Below are 12801 nucleotides of genomic sequence, written 5' to 3' on the forward strand. Positions count from 1 at the left end.
GGATTAAATAAGAGATTATAACATCAATTATAAATATTTATAATTGAAAAAACTCCAAACATATATAGTTTATAGTTATAAAATGCTACAGGTCAAAACTTGTAGATTGTGTCAAAGTGGAAATGAGAGAGAAAATTACAGCCTTGAAATAACTTGAACCAAATTTTCAACTCAAGTAGATTTTAAAAAATGAACTAGAACTAAAAAACAACAGAAGTTAACAACAGAATCAAAAGTTAACTATTTGAAAAGATTAATAAAATGGATAACTTCTGTTAAGCTTAATGAAGGGAAAAAAAGAAATGTTTAAAAAGGGACATAAGTATAGACACAACAGAGATGAAAAGGATCATAAAGGAATGCTTTGGATGACCATATGTTAATAAATTAAAAAACTTGTATGGAGTAGACATCTGCTTTATAAATCTAAAACTGATCAATATTAGCTTCAGAAAAAAAAATAGAAAACACAAATAGAACTATAACCACCTAAGAATTTGACCTAAAATGAAAACATCAGAACTTGGATATTTTCCAGATGAGTTTTACCAGAATTTCAAGAAACAAGTAAGTCCTGTCTTACATTGTTTCATGAATAGAAAGAGGATAACGCTTCACCTCCATCTCCTTTCCTGTGGCTGAGATAACCTTGATACCAGAATTGGAAAAAAGAATATGAGAAAGAAAAATGATAGGCCAGCCTCACTTAAGAATATAGATGCAAAAATCCTTTAAAAATGTTAGCCAAATGAATCCTAAGTTTTACACTAAAAATACACCAAGATGAGGTTGAATTTATTAGAGGAAACAATGATGATGTAATATTAGTAAATCTATTGGTATAGTTCACCACATTAACAGATTAAAAATAAAATTATTTTAAATTTCAATAGACGGAAACAAACCATTTGAAATAAAAGTAAAATAATTAAACTCTTAGAAAATTATTAATATAAGAAAAATTTTTAACCTACCATCGAAATATTAGAGACAATATCTTTAATTTTGTACTGAAAGAAATATGTGCCCGACACCTGGGTGGCTCAGCAGTTAAGCGTCTGCCTGCGGCTCAGGGCGTGATCCTGGAGTCCCAGGATCGAGTCCCACATTAAGCTTCCTGCATGGAGCCTGCTTCTCCCTCTGCTTATGTCTCTGCCTCTATCTCTCTGTGTCTCTCATGAATAAATAAATAAGAAAAGAAAATATGTGCAATACCAAATATATGATCCGTAAAAGGAATCATTGGCAAGCTGTACCTCATTAAGATGGAAAACTTCTCAGCGATTTAGCGCCGCCTTCAGCCCGGGGTGTGATCCAGGAGACCCGAGATTGAGTCCCACGTCAGGCTCCCTGCATGGAGCCTGCTTCTCCCTCTGCCTGTGTCTCTGCCTCTCTCTCTCTCTCTGTGTGCCTCTCATGAATAAATAAATAAAAATCTTTTTTAAAAAAAGATGGAAAACTTCTGCTCTGTGAAAGACAATATCAAGAGAATTATAAAATAAGCCACAGATTGGGAGGAAATATTTGCAAAAGAGTTATTTTGATAAAGACTGTTATCCAAAATATACAAAGAGCTCTTAAAACTCAACAATAGGAGACAAACATCCTAATTAAAAAGTGAGCAAAAGGGCAGCCCCGGTGGCGCAGCAGTTTAGCGCTGCCTGAAGCCCAGGGTGTGATCCTGGAGATCAGGGATGGAGTCCCACATCAGGCTTCCTGCATGGAGCCTGCTTCTCCCTCTGCCTGTGTCTCTGCCTCTCTCTCGCTCTCTCTGAATACATAAATAAATAAATCTTTAAAAAAAAGTGAGCAAAAAACCTGAACAGATATCTCACCAAAGAGGGTATATAGATGTCCAATCAACATATGAAAAGATTTTCCACATCCTGTATCATCAGGGGAATGTAAATGAAAACGACGAGGACACCTGGGTGGTTCAATGGTTGAGTCTGACTTCAGCTCAGGTTGTGATCCTGATCCAGGGATCAAGTTCCAAGTCAAGCTCCCTGCAGAGAGCCTTCTTCTTCCCCTGCCTATGTCTCTACATCTCTCTATGTGTCTCTCATGAATAAATAAATAAAATCTTTTAAAATAAAATAAAGTAGCAATGAGATACCACACATCTATAAGAATGATGAAAATCTGGAAAAATGACATCAAGTGCTGGTGAGGATATGGAACAACAGGAACTAATTCATTGTTGGTGGGAATGCAAAATAATACAGCAACTTTGGAATACAGTTTGGCAGTTTCTTATAGAACAAAAAATACTCTTACCATATGACCCAGCAATCACAATCCCTGGTATTTACTCAAAGGAGTTGAAAATTTATGTCCACACAAAAACCTGCACATGGATGTTTGTAGCAGCTTTATTCATAATTGCCAAAACATGGAAGCAACCAACATGTATTTCAGTAGGTGAATGAATAAATAAACAAAGGATCATCCAAACAATGGAATAATATCCAGTGCTTAAAAAAAAGAAAGAAAAAAAAAAACAACCAAACCAACTATCACAACTATCAAACCATTAAAAGTCATGGAGGAGGGACGCCTGGGTGGCTCAGCGGTTGAGCATCTGCCTTAGGCCTAGGGCATGATCCCAGATGTCCTGGGATCGAGTCCCACATCGGGCTCCCTACGTGAAGCCTGCTTCTCCTCTGCCTGTGTCTCTGCCTCTCTGTGTCTCTCATGAATAAATAAAATTAAAAAAAAAAAAAAAGAATACATTTGACACTATTCATTAAAATTTTTTTTTTATCTATTAAGGGCCACCTGGCTGGCTCAGTCAGTAGAGCATGTGGCTCTCATTGTAGGCTTGTAGGTTTGAGCCCCACATTGGGTGTAGAGATTACTTAAGAAAATAAAATCTAAGGGTGCCTGAGTGGTTCAGTAGGTTAAGCGTCCAACTCTTGGTTTCAGCTCTGGCCATGATCTCAGGGTCGTGAGATCGAGCCTCACATCAGGCTCTGCTTGTTCTTCTCCCTCTGCTCCCCCCCCTTGCACACACTCTCTCTCAAATAAGTAAATAAATAAATAAAATCTTAAAAAAAAGAGAAGACTCTCCCTCTGCCTCATTCTCCTGTTCATGCTGGCTCATGTTCTCTCTCTCAAATAAATTTTAAAAATCTTTTAAAAATAAACAAAATCTTAAAATATTTCCTTAAAAAAGTTTTTAAATAATAAAAATTAAAATATATCTATTAAGTGAGGCACTGGATGAAACAGAAGCAAGCAAAACAAAGTTCCTACTCTTACAGAGCTTACACTGTAGTGGATGGATCAGACAAAACCAAACGAATAATTTATAATATGTCAGTCCTAAAAAAATAAATAATGTAGAGGAAAGGTGATAAAAAACAAAAAGCTGTCTGTATGTGCATGTGTGTGTTATTTTATACAGGGGCTAGGGAAGGCCTTACTGATTCAATGATAATTAAAAAAGACCTGAAGTTCATGAAGGAATGAATGAGGTAGGATAAGGTAGTTCTAGGCAGTGGAAATAGCAATAGATAGAATAACATCTTTTATATGATTTTTTAATGTAGAAAATCCAAAAAATATACATCATTAGAACTAATAAGAGAATCTATCAAGGTTGCCAGAAAAAGATAAATATTCAAAAACTACTGGGGCTTCTATACAATAGCACCAACCAATTAGAACACAGTATGTGAAAAAGATTTCATTTGCAATGGCAACAAAATCAACATAACTAAGACTAAAATGTAATGGAAGATACATAAGACAGGGACAACTAGGTGGCTCAGCAGTTGGGCATCTGCCTTCAGCTCAGGTAGTGATCCAGGGATGGAGTCCCTCATTGGGCTCCCTGCAAGGAGCCTGCTTCTCCCTCTGCCTGTGTCTGCCTCTCTCTGTATCTTTCATGAAAAAATAAATAAAATCTTAGAAAAAAAGAAGATACACAAGACCTATGTAAAAATGAATTATATATCTGTATTGACCTAATAAAATTGAATCAAATAAGATCTAATAACATCTAATAAGTAATGTCTAAATCATGTTTATAAATGGAAAGGCTCAGTATTAAAAAGATAGTGAGCCTCCGCATATTGATACAGAAATTAAATGGAATTCCAATCAAAGGCACAGCAAGGTTTTCTGAAGAAACTTGGTAAACTGATTAAGGGCTGGAATATCTAAGACAATTTTGAAGAGGAGCAAGAGGATAGGGAGATACTTAGCCAACTATATGACAGTAGCTGAAACAAACAAACAAATGACAGTAGCTGAAACAAACAAACAAATCTCAACATCTTTATGACTCAAATCTAATAGGGTGCCTGGGTGGCTCAATAGGTTAGGCATCTGCCTTTGGCTCAGGTCATGATTTCAGGGTCCTGGGATCGGGCCCACATTGGGCTCCCAGGACTCCGGAATCATGACCTGAGCCAAAAGCAGATGCTCAACCACTGAGCCACCCAGGTTCCCTTACGTCTGGCTTCTATAAATCCAAAATGGATGCTCCTGATCAGTGGGCATCTCTCCTTCAAGCAGCAAGTTGCAGACCCAGTCTTCTTCCATTTTTGGTTCCCATCTTTCAAGGTTGCCATGCATGTTTGCCTCAAGCTGGTGGAAAAGGAAAGAGCATGAAGGATCATACATGGAGGTTTCTGTAAGCAATGCCTAGAAATGGCATACATCGTTTCCATTCACAAAACTGGTCAGAACCCACTCACGTGGCCACACCTACTGCCAGGGAGGCTGTGGGATAGAGCCCACCTGTGGTCCCCAAAACAAGAGGAAACAGGTATGGTTAAAAGCTAGCCAATCTCTGTCATATTTGCCATAAGTTAAGATTTCTTATACGGATATAATCATATAAACTGTGTGGAATGGCACAGGGATAAACAAATAGATCAACAGAACAGGAAACAGAGTCTAGAAGCTGAATTATACGTGTATGGGAAGTCTCTATATGATGGGGATAGCTTCACAGTCAATGGGGAACTGGGGAGCCATGGAACATATGGTGCAGAGACAACTGGCCATCTCTATCGGAGCCAATATAAAATAATATATATGGAAGGCCATCTATACAAACCTAGGTGACTTGAGGTCCTAAATGTAAAAGAGTGAAGACTTTAAAATAGTTAGAAGAAAGTATCAGAGAATATCTCATGGTTTTGTATAGGGAAAGATTTCTTGAAAATGGGAAAGACAGGGATGCCTGATGCCTGGGTGGTTCAGTGGTTGAGTGTCTGCCTTCGGCTCAGGTATGATCCCGGAGTCCTGGGATGGAGTCCCACATCAGGCTCCCCACAGGAAGCCTGCTTCTCCCTCAGCCTATGTCTCTCTCTGCCTCTCTCTGTGTCTTTCATGAATAAATAAATAAAATCTTAAAAAAAAAAAAAAAAGAAAATGGGAAAGACAGAGAGAAAGCAAGGAGGAAACACCAAACATGATGGAAAAGACTGATAAATCTGACTCTCCTTCCTGCTTCAAACCACTGTAAAGAAAGGTGTCCTCAATGAAAAAAATTTTTAAACCGCAAGTAAGAGAAAACATTCTCAAAGTAAAAAACTGGGAAGGATTAAGATTCAGATTACATAACGAACTTCAATAAGATAAAGGTAAACAACCAGTGGAAGAGTAGACAAAGGATATGAACAATTAATACACAAAGGAGAAAATGTAATTTCCTATAAAAAAATTTAAAAATGCCCAACTTCACTCATAATTGTGGAAACACACACACACACACACACATACACACAAAGATCAACAGTAAGATACCAGATCACATCAATCAAATGGACAAAAATTTAAAAGTCTGGCAGTACCAAGTATTATTAGTATAGATGTAGAGAAATGAAGACCCTTGCATACTGCTGGTGGGAGGGCAAATTAGTGCAAATACTTTGGAGAATGATTTGGAAATACAGCTTGACAATACACACACCTGGGATCCAGCAATTCCTCCCCTTGGTATATGCGCCGGAAACATTTTGCTCTTAGACACAATGAGACATGGTGCTCAAGGACGCTCGCTGGAGGATTATCTACAGTTGCAGCAAAATTAAGAAACAATAAATAGGGATCCCTGGGTGGCGCAGCAGTTTGGCGCCTGCCTTTGGCCCAGGGCGTGATCCTGGAGACCCGGGATCGAGTCCCACGTCGGGCTCCTGGTGCATGGAGCCTGCTTCTCCCTGTGTCTCTGCCTCTCTATCTCTCTCTCTCTGTGACTATCATAAATAAATAAAAATTAAAAAAAAAAAAACTTAAAAAAAAAGAAAGAAACAATAAATAAAGTGTGGTGTTTTTGTGCAATGGGCTACTCTTCCTCAGGTAAAATGAATGAATCTGGGCTACATGTAGCAACATGAACAATCTTGGGAAAATAATGTTGAATGAAAGCAAGTTGAGAATGATCCCATTCCTGTAAATATGTACCCAAAGGCATAAAACAGCTCACTTAAAAATAAATATACAAAATCATACTATATTTTTATGGACAGCACCATAGTGAAAGTATAATAATTGGACGGGCAGGATACACACCAATTTAGAGCTACCTATGAGTAAGTGCCAGTGAAGAGAGTCGTGAAAAGGAATCAGGATGAAAGCAAAAGCAGAAAGGATATAGTGAAATGCTAATCATTTCTAAATTTGGGTGATGAGGGATTCCTGGGTGGCTCAGCGGTTGGGTGTCTGCCTTCAGCTCAGGGCCTGATCCTGGAGTCCCGGGATTGAGTCCCATGTCGGGCTCCTGCTTCTCCCTCTGCCTATGTCTCTGCCTCTCTCTTTCTCTGTGTCTCTCATGAATAAATAAATAAAATCTTTAAAAATAAATAAACTTGGATAATGAGCAGAAGGGTTTTATTCTGTAATCCCCTATTCTTCCATATGTGTGAAATATTTTATGTTTAAAATTTTAATAAAATAATTTCTAAAAATCTTAGGGAAAGATTGCAGTTGGTCTATCCTAGGTCAGTTGTCCATTTCAAACCAATCAATTGGATATACTGCTATAGCTGTATATATGCAGAGTTCTGGGGATGCAGATAGTGTCTTTGAGAAGGAAGAGAAGTAGCAAAGACAATACCAAAGAGGACTACTGTGTGCTGGTCCCCGGGGCATAGGCAGCCAGGGGTATCTGGGAAATTAACCAGGGGCCACATTAGAATCCCCAAGGAGCTTCTTTCAGCAATCAAACCCAAACCTGCTGAGTCAGAATTTTCCAGGCATTCACGTCTCAGAAAAGCCTTCCAGTTGGTTCTGATGGAAAACCCTAGTTAAAGAATGTGAGTTATCAAAGGCCTTGGGTTCAAACCACGGAATTGAATTCCTAGCTCAGGTGAGTGGGACCCAAGCTTTTACCCACCTACCACATGCCTGGGTAGGGACTCCTTCCCTTTGAGATACAGCCTGTGGACAAAGGAGAGGACACACATAATAAGTGAACTAGTTTCTAGGAACGCCCCATTTCCAGACTTCATCCTCCAATAGCCTTGGCCTTAAGCACCCATCCTGGTTCCTCTGGAATTTGGCATGAAGAGGCAGATTAGGGAGAGAGGAACTCGAGCTCCCTCTAGAGGCCAAAAGTGCTAACGTTGGTGATTTTCCAAAGCTTTTCCTCGTGGTTAAAAACAACAGTAAGTAAAACAATGGCTATCCCGGGACTTATTAAATGCTAGAGACTGTGCAGAAATGATGTGCCCACAGTCCCTAAACTAAGGGGTGTCAAATTCAGGATTCGAACCCAGGTCTATCAGACTTCCAGAGCCGTAGCATGGGGAATCTTGGGTCATTAAAGATCCTCCATAGTGTGGCAGCAACCAGTCTCCCCTCCTTACGCCTGCCCCCAATGACACCCCAGAGTCTACTCTTCTCCAAGCACACGGAGCACCACGTGGTGGCGGAGATGCCGTCGATGCCCTTAGGCCCTTCTTATTATTGCCCTCCCTGCCGGGACCCCACCCCCCACCCCCCAGTATTCTTTCTACCAAAACATCCACGTGGCAAGTCCTAATTATCCTTCAGGGCTCTGCAGAATGTCCAACGCCGGTGGTTGCTTACCTGTCTCCCCCATTCTGTTGTGCACTCCCCAAAGCGGGCATCGATTTACTCATCTCTGTACCCCCAGCTGATGAGCAGAGTGAGGGGATGAGCGAATACACGAACGAGTGAACGAAGGAATGGTAATGGCGATGACAAGCAAATGGTAGCGGTGGCGGAGGGGGATGCGTGCCTGTAACCATAGTAACGATGATGTTGCTGTGTGACAGGGCTAGAGGTTGGTAACCATGGCAACACGGACGGGGAGGCCTGTTCGGACAGTCCTAGCGCTGCCCACTTCCTGCCCGGACCAAGCCCGACTTGCTCAGTAGCCAAATGAGACGATGAACGCCAGCGGCAACTGCTGTCCTGCCCCCTAACGCCCCCTCCCTCCCGGGGCTGAGTCTCCACAGCGATCGCGCCCTCTTTCTCAGTGGTCCACGAGACTCTGGGAGGACCGTGTGGGGATGAGCGGGTGCAGTCTGCCTGCTGTGCGCGCGCAGGCGAAGGTGTAAGGCGCAGTGCGCGCTAAGGCTGGTCTTGTGGGCGCCAGCGGAAGGGTCTGCGGCGACTGCATTAGGGCGAGGGCGGGCGACCGCGCCCCGTGCGAGGCCGGGCGGCGCCGGGATCCGTCCGCCGCGGCGCGCGCGTGTGTGCGTGTGCGCGTGTGTGTGCGCGTGCGTGTGTGCGCGTGTGCACGTGTGTGCGCGCGCGTGTGCGCGCGTGTGCACGTGTGTGTGCGTGTGTGCGCGTGTGCACGTGTGTGTGCGTGTGCGCGTGTGTGTGCACGTGTGTGTGCGTGCGTGTGCGCGCGCGCGCCGCGGCTGTCCCGGGGGCGGGGTTCCGGGGCTGCGGGCGGGGGGCGCCGCGCCCCATCCATCACCCCGCGCAGCTCGCCGAGCGGATATCACGGTGTCACGGGCGACTCGGCTCGCAGATCTTATCCTCTTCATTTCCGCCTGAGCCCAGCCCGCCCGCGCTGGCTCCCTGAAGGCTCCATCCATCATGGGGGGACGCGGGGGGCTGCGCGGGGTGGGGGGACTCTCAGACACCGCGGAGAGGAGGGGCAGCAGGAACCCGAAGTACCGCCCGACGCCTAAGGACAGGGGGGGCTGGGGGGCTGCTGGGGCCGCTGGGGCCCGCGGGGGAGGGCACGCTGCCTGCCCGGGAGCGGGCGAGGGACTGGGGCGGCCGCGGCCGAGCCCGGGACCCGCGGCAGGTTGCTGGGGTCCGGACCCCTGGGTGCCCGGCCTCTCTGTCCCACGCCGAGGGGCTGGAGCGGGGAGCGGGGAGCGGGCCTGTACCCCAGGCCCGGGGAGGGGGTGCTGGGCGCGGGGCCCGCACCTGGACCCTGCGGGGCGACCCGGGCCCGGGCCTCGCGCGCGGGGGCGGGGTCCCCAAAGGGAGGCCTTATTTCATTTCCCCGCGCTGCTGAGGTTTCTGCGCAGTGTCTCTCTCACCTCTTTAAATTTTACGGCGCTTGGCTTGTGGCCGCCGGGCCCCGCCCCGGGGAGGAAGCGGGTGCCGGGTCTGGGAGCCTGTCCCGGCCGAGGGGTGGCCCCAGCGGGCAGGGCGCGGGTCAGGCCGGGGCGCCCAGACTCTGCGGGGCGCCTGGCCGGCGACCCCCCTATGGTCGGGAAGGGGGTTTGGGCTGTCCTGGCCCAAAAAGCGGGGCTTGCCTCGGAGCGTCTCGGGCCTGGCCCTGTCCCCTTTCCAGACTCCTGGGCCCGCCACACCTCCCTCCTCCCGTTCCCGGAGTGCTGGGGGTGGGGGTGGGGGACTGCGGGAAGAGGGAATAAGAGGAGCAGAAAAAGATACCGACCTTGGGGCCCGTCGCGTTGCCACATCCACTCTCCTCCCTACCACTCCCAGCTTCCCCGGGGGGCACAGTGGTGCCCGCAAGTCCAGAGACGGGGTCAAGTACACGGGCCTGGCAAACTCTGGCCGCTGACGGCCCCGCCCAGCACCTGCCTGGAGATCATCAGGATGGGGGCTGGAGATGAGGGGAGTGAAGAGGCCACTGGCCCCCACCGGAGGGAGCCTGAGATGACTCCCTAGGAGGGTCAGTCTGGGCGAAGGGGGAGGAGTGTAGTCTTGCCTGGAGGGGCGTGAGGGAGAAGAGGGGCCAGGAACAGCAGATGACTAGGAACAGGAGAGGGGGTGTGAGGGAGAGAGAAGTGTGAGCCCGGTGTGTAAGGATATGGAGTATCTGTGGATCTCATTAAGAGGGGGAGACACTGCCCATAGAAACAGACAATTAGGGTAGAGTCAGGATTTGCACACAGCTCTGTCTGATTCCAGGGCCACCTTTCTTCGCTTTGCAGTCATCACCTTGATTTCTCTATAATTCACTCCTTATTAATAGAGAGAGCCCCAGTTTGCACAACCAAGCAGCCACCCACATAACTGTGACAAGTACATAACCAGAAGCAAACAAGGCACAAGAGAAAATTAGTTCCACTGGCCTGGGAGATGGGACTGTCAGCCCTGCAATGGGAGACACCAAGCTACCCAGGATCCCTCTTGCAGGGGCTGGGGGACACCAGGGCTGGTGCAGTCCAAAGCAGGGGTGGGGGGTGAGTGTGGGGGCAGATCTGAGCTGGAACTGCCCACCTGGTGACTGATGTCTGCTGGAAGCCTCCAGGCTGAAGAAGACTCTGAAACATTTTTTTTTCCTCCATTGACCTAGAGAGGAAATGTCCTGGATATCACACGCTAGGGAGCTCAACCACCAGCATCTTTATGAGGAAAACTGGTCACCTCCACATGACCCAGCAGAGGTCTGATATGGCCACCCCTCCCCTATTCCCACCCCTGCTCCTGCGTTCTGTCTCCTGGTTAACGCTCCCATCTTTTTTCACGCTCCTCACGCACAGTCTCTCACCACATCCCATTGATTTACCCTTCTAAACATCTCTCAAATCTGTCCCCCTCTCCCTCATCCCTGCCACAACAGTCATCGTCCCCAGCTCCTATCCATTCTCCCTACTGTGATGACAGTTGGACCATGTCACATCCTCATAAAAACGCTTTAAGGGCTGCCTGCTGCTCCCAGGATTAAGCCAGAGTTCACAGCATCACGTTCTAGGCCTTGGAGCTCTGGCCTGACTCCCCTCTGCAGCTGCTCGTACATGCTCCTGAGCCCGTTGCACACGGTTTCCTTTGCCTGCTGTGTCCTTCCCCCCTTTCTCTACAGGGCTGGGCTCTCTCTCATCACCCTTTGAAGCCCAGATCAAATGTATCCTTCTGCTCAGGGAAGCCTTCCTGGAGAGAAACCCTTTTCTGTACTCCCATGACCTCTGTGCTCCCTTGTCTGCTCATTGTAATGGGCTGTTAGGATACGTCTGGCTCTTGCCCTAGACTGATTGCTCACTGAGGGCAGGGAGTCCCTGTTTTTTGTTTGTTTGTTTTATAAAGATTTTATTTATCCATGAGAGACACACACACAGAGGTAGAGACACAGATAGAGGGAGAAGCAGGCTCCTGCAGGGAGCCTAATGCGGGATTCAATCCCAGGATCACAACCAAAGGCTCAACCACCCAGGTGCCCTCAAGTCCTTTATCATAGGAGCCTGAGTACCTGGTGGAAGGAGGCATGAGGGGATTGCTATTGAATGAAAAAGGGGAACCAGGCTGCCCCCAGCCTATTTCTAGACTTCCTTGGACCTGGGGCCCCAAAGCCCCCATAATTGAGGTGTGGGTGACGAGAAAGGGGCTGGTGAGTGGCTTGTTTGAACATAACTGCTTCACACAAATTCTCTTTCCTCTGAGCCCCCCTCACACTGCCCCTCAAGGCTGCAGAAGACCTACCTGCAATGAGGTCTCAAGATTCAGAAATGTTCACTCACTGCCTGTGGCTTTTGCATCTCATAGGATGACTGGTTGTCATGGAAACCTGAGTGCAGGAAGTGCCTGCTGGCTCCCTTCCCAGGGTGGGAGCAGCAGGCCGAGTGCCCTGGACAGGCGCTAGTTGAGTCAGCCTGAGATGGTGTTGGACCGCTCAGAGCGTGGGGCCTGCCCCACTCTGAGCCAAACTGGGTCTCCTTATTCTTTCCCCAGCAGAAGCTCCTGAGCTCATCCCAGAGTGTTGGCTCCAGGCTTGCACCGCACGCTCCAGGGCTGCAGTCCTGTAAAGATGTTTCTTTTCCTTTGGGGACCAGCAACACTGGTCAAGTGCTCATGCTTGGGCTCTGGAGTCAGACAGAATGACTTCTAGTCTTGACTCTGCCACTGGATGGCTGTGTAGTCTTGAGCAGGATATTTAATTTTCTGAGCATCAGTTTCCTCATCTAGAAAATGGGGATAATAGTAGCATCATAGGATTTCTACTTTTGGCAAGATGGTGAACTGGTGCTTTGAAAGGCCCTCCCACTAAAATGCAACTAGATTTTGCATGAATTATGAAAACAAAACAAAAGAAATAAACTAGCCTTTTTAATGCATTGCTGGGTTTGTTAGAAAGTAAGGGAAAATCTCCACTGAACACCCTCTACCAAGAAAAACACGAGACAATGGGGAACTATAACTAAAGCACTGGAGTCGTGAATAACAGGGTAGCAGGGAAATTAGGCTAACTGTTGAAATAAGTGCTCTGATAGGCAAATAAATCAAGGGCAGAGGCAAGGTGAGAGAACTTGGTGTGAGACTCCTGCATTGAGCCATGGTCCCTCTCTCTTTTTAAAATCTATTTATTCATTCACTCATTCATTCATTCATTCATTCATTCATTCATTCATTCATTCATTCATTCTTGAGCCAGGGTCTCTAATGTAGCTCCAG

At 46.5% G+C, this 12801-nt stretch overlaps 1 long non-coding RNA gene across 1 annotated transcript; it reads right to left on the bottom strand.

Moving 5' to 3' along the window:
* Positions 1 to 2354: 2354 nt before the first annotated feature.
* On the bottom strand, positions 2355 to 8626 carry LOC140597856 (uncharacterized). The gene is made up of 4 exons (XR_011999846.1): positions 8044 to 8626; positions 7349 to 7392; positions 5927 to 6026; positions 2355 to 4593 (listed from the first exon to the last, which is right to left on the bottom strand). It is a non-coding gene; the product is annotated as an uncharacterized lncRNA (long non-coding RNA).
* Between the last annotated feature and the right edge of the window lie 4175 nt (positions 8627 to 12801).

The sequence above is a fragment of the Vulpes vulpes genome, chromosome 2, assembly GCF_048418805.1.
Source record: "Vulpes vulpes isolate BD-2025 chromosome 2, VulVul3, whole genome shotgun sequence".
Taxonomy (NCBI): Eukaryota; Metazoa; Chordata; class Mammalia; order Carnivora; family Canidae; genus Vulpes; species Vulpes vulpes.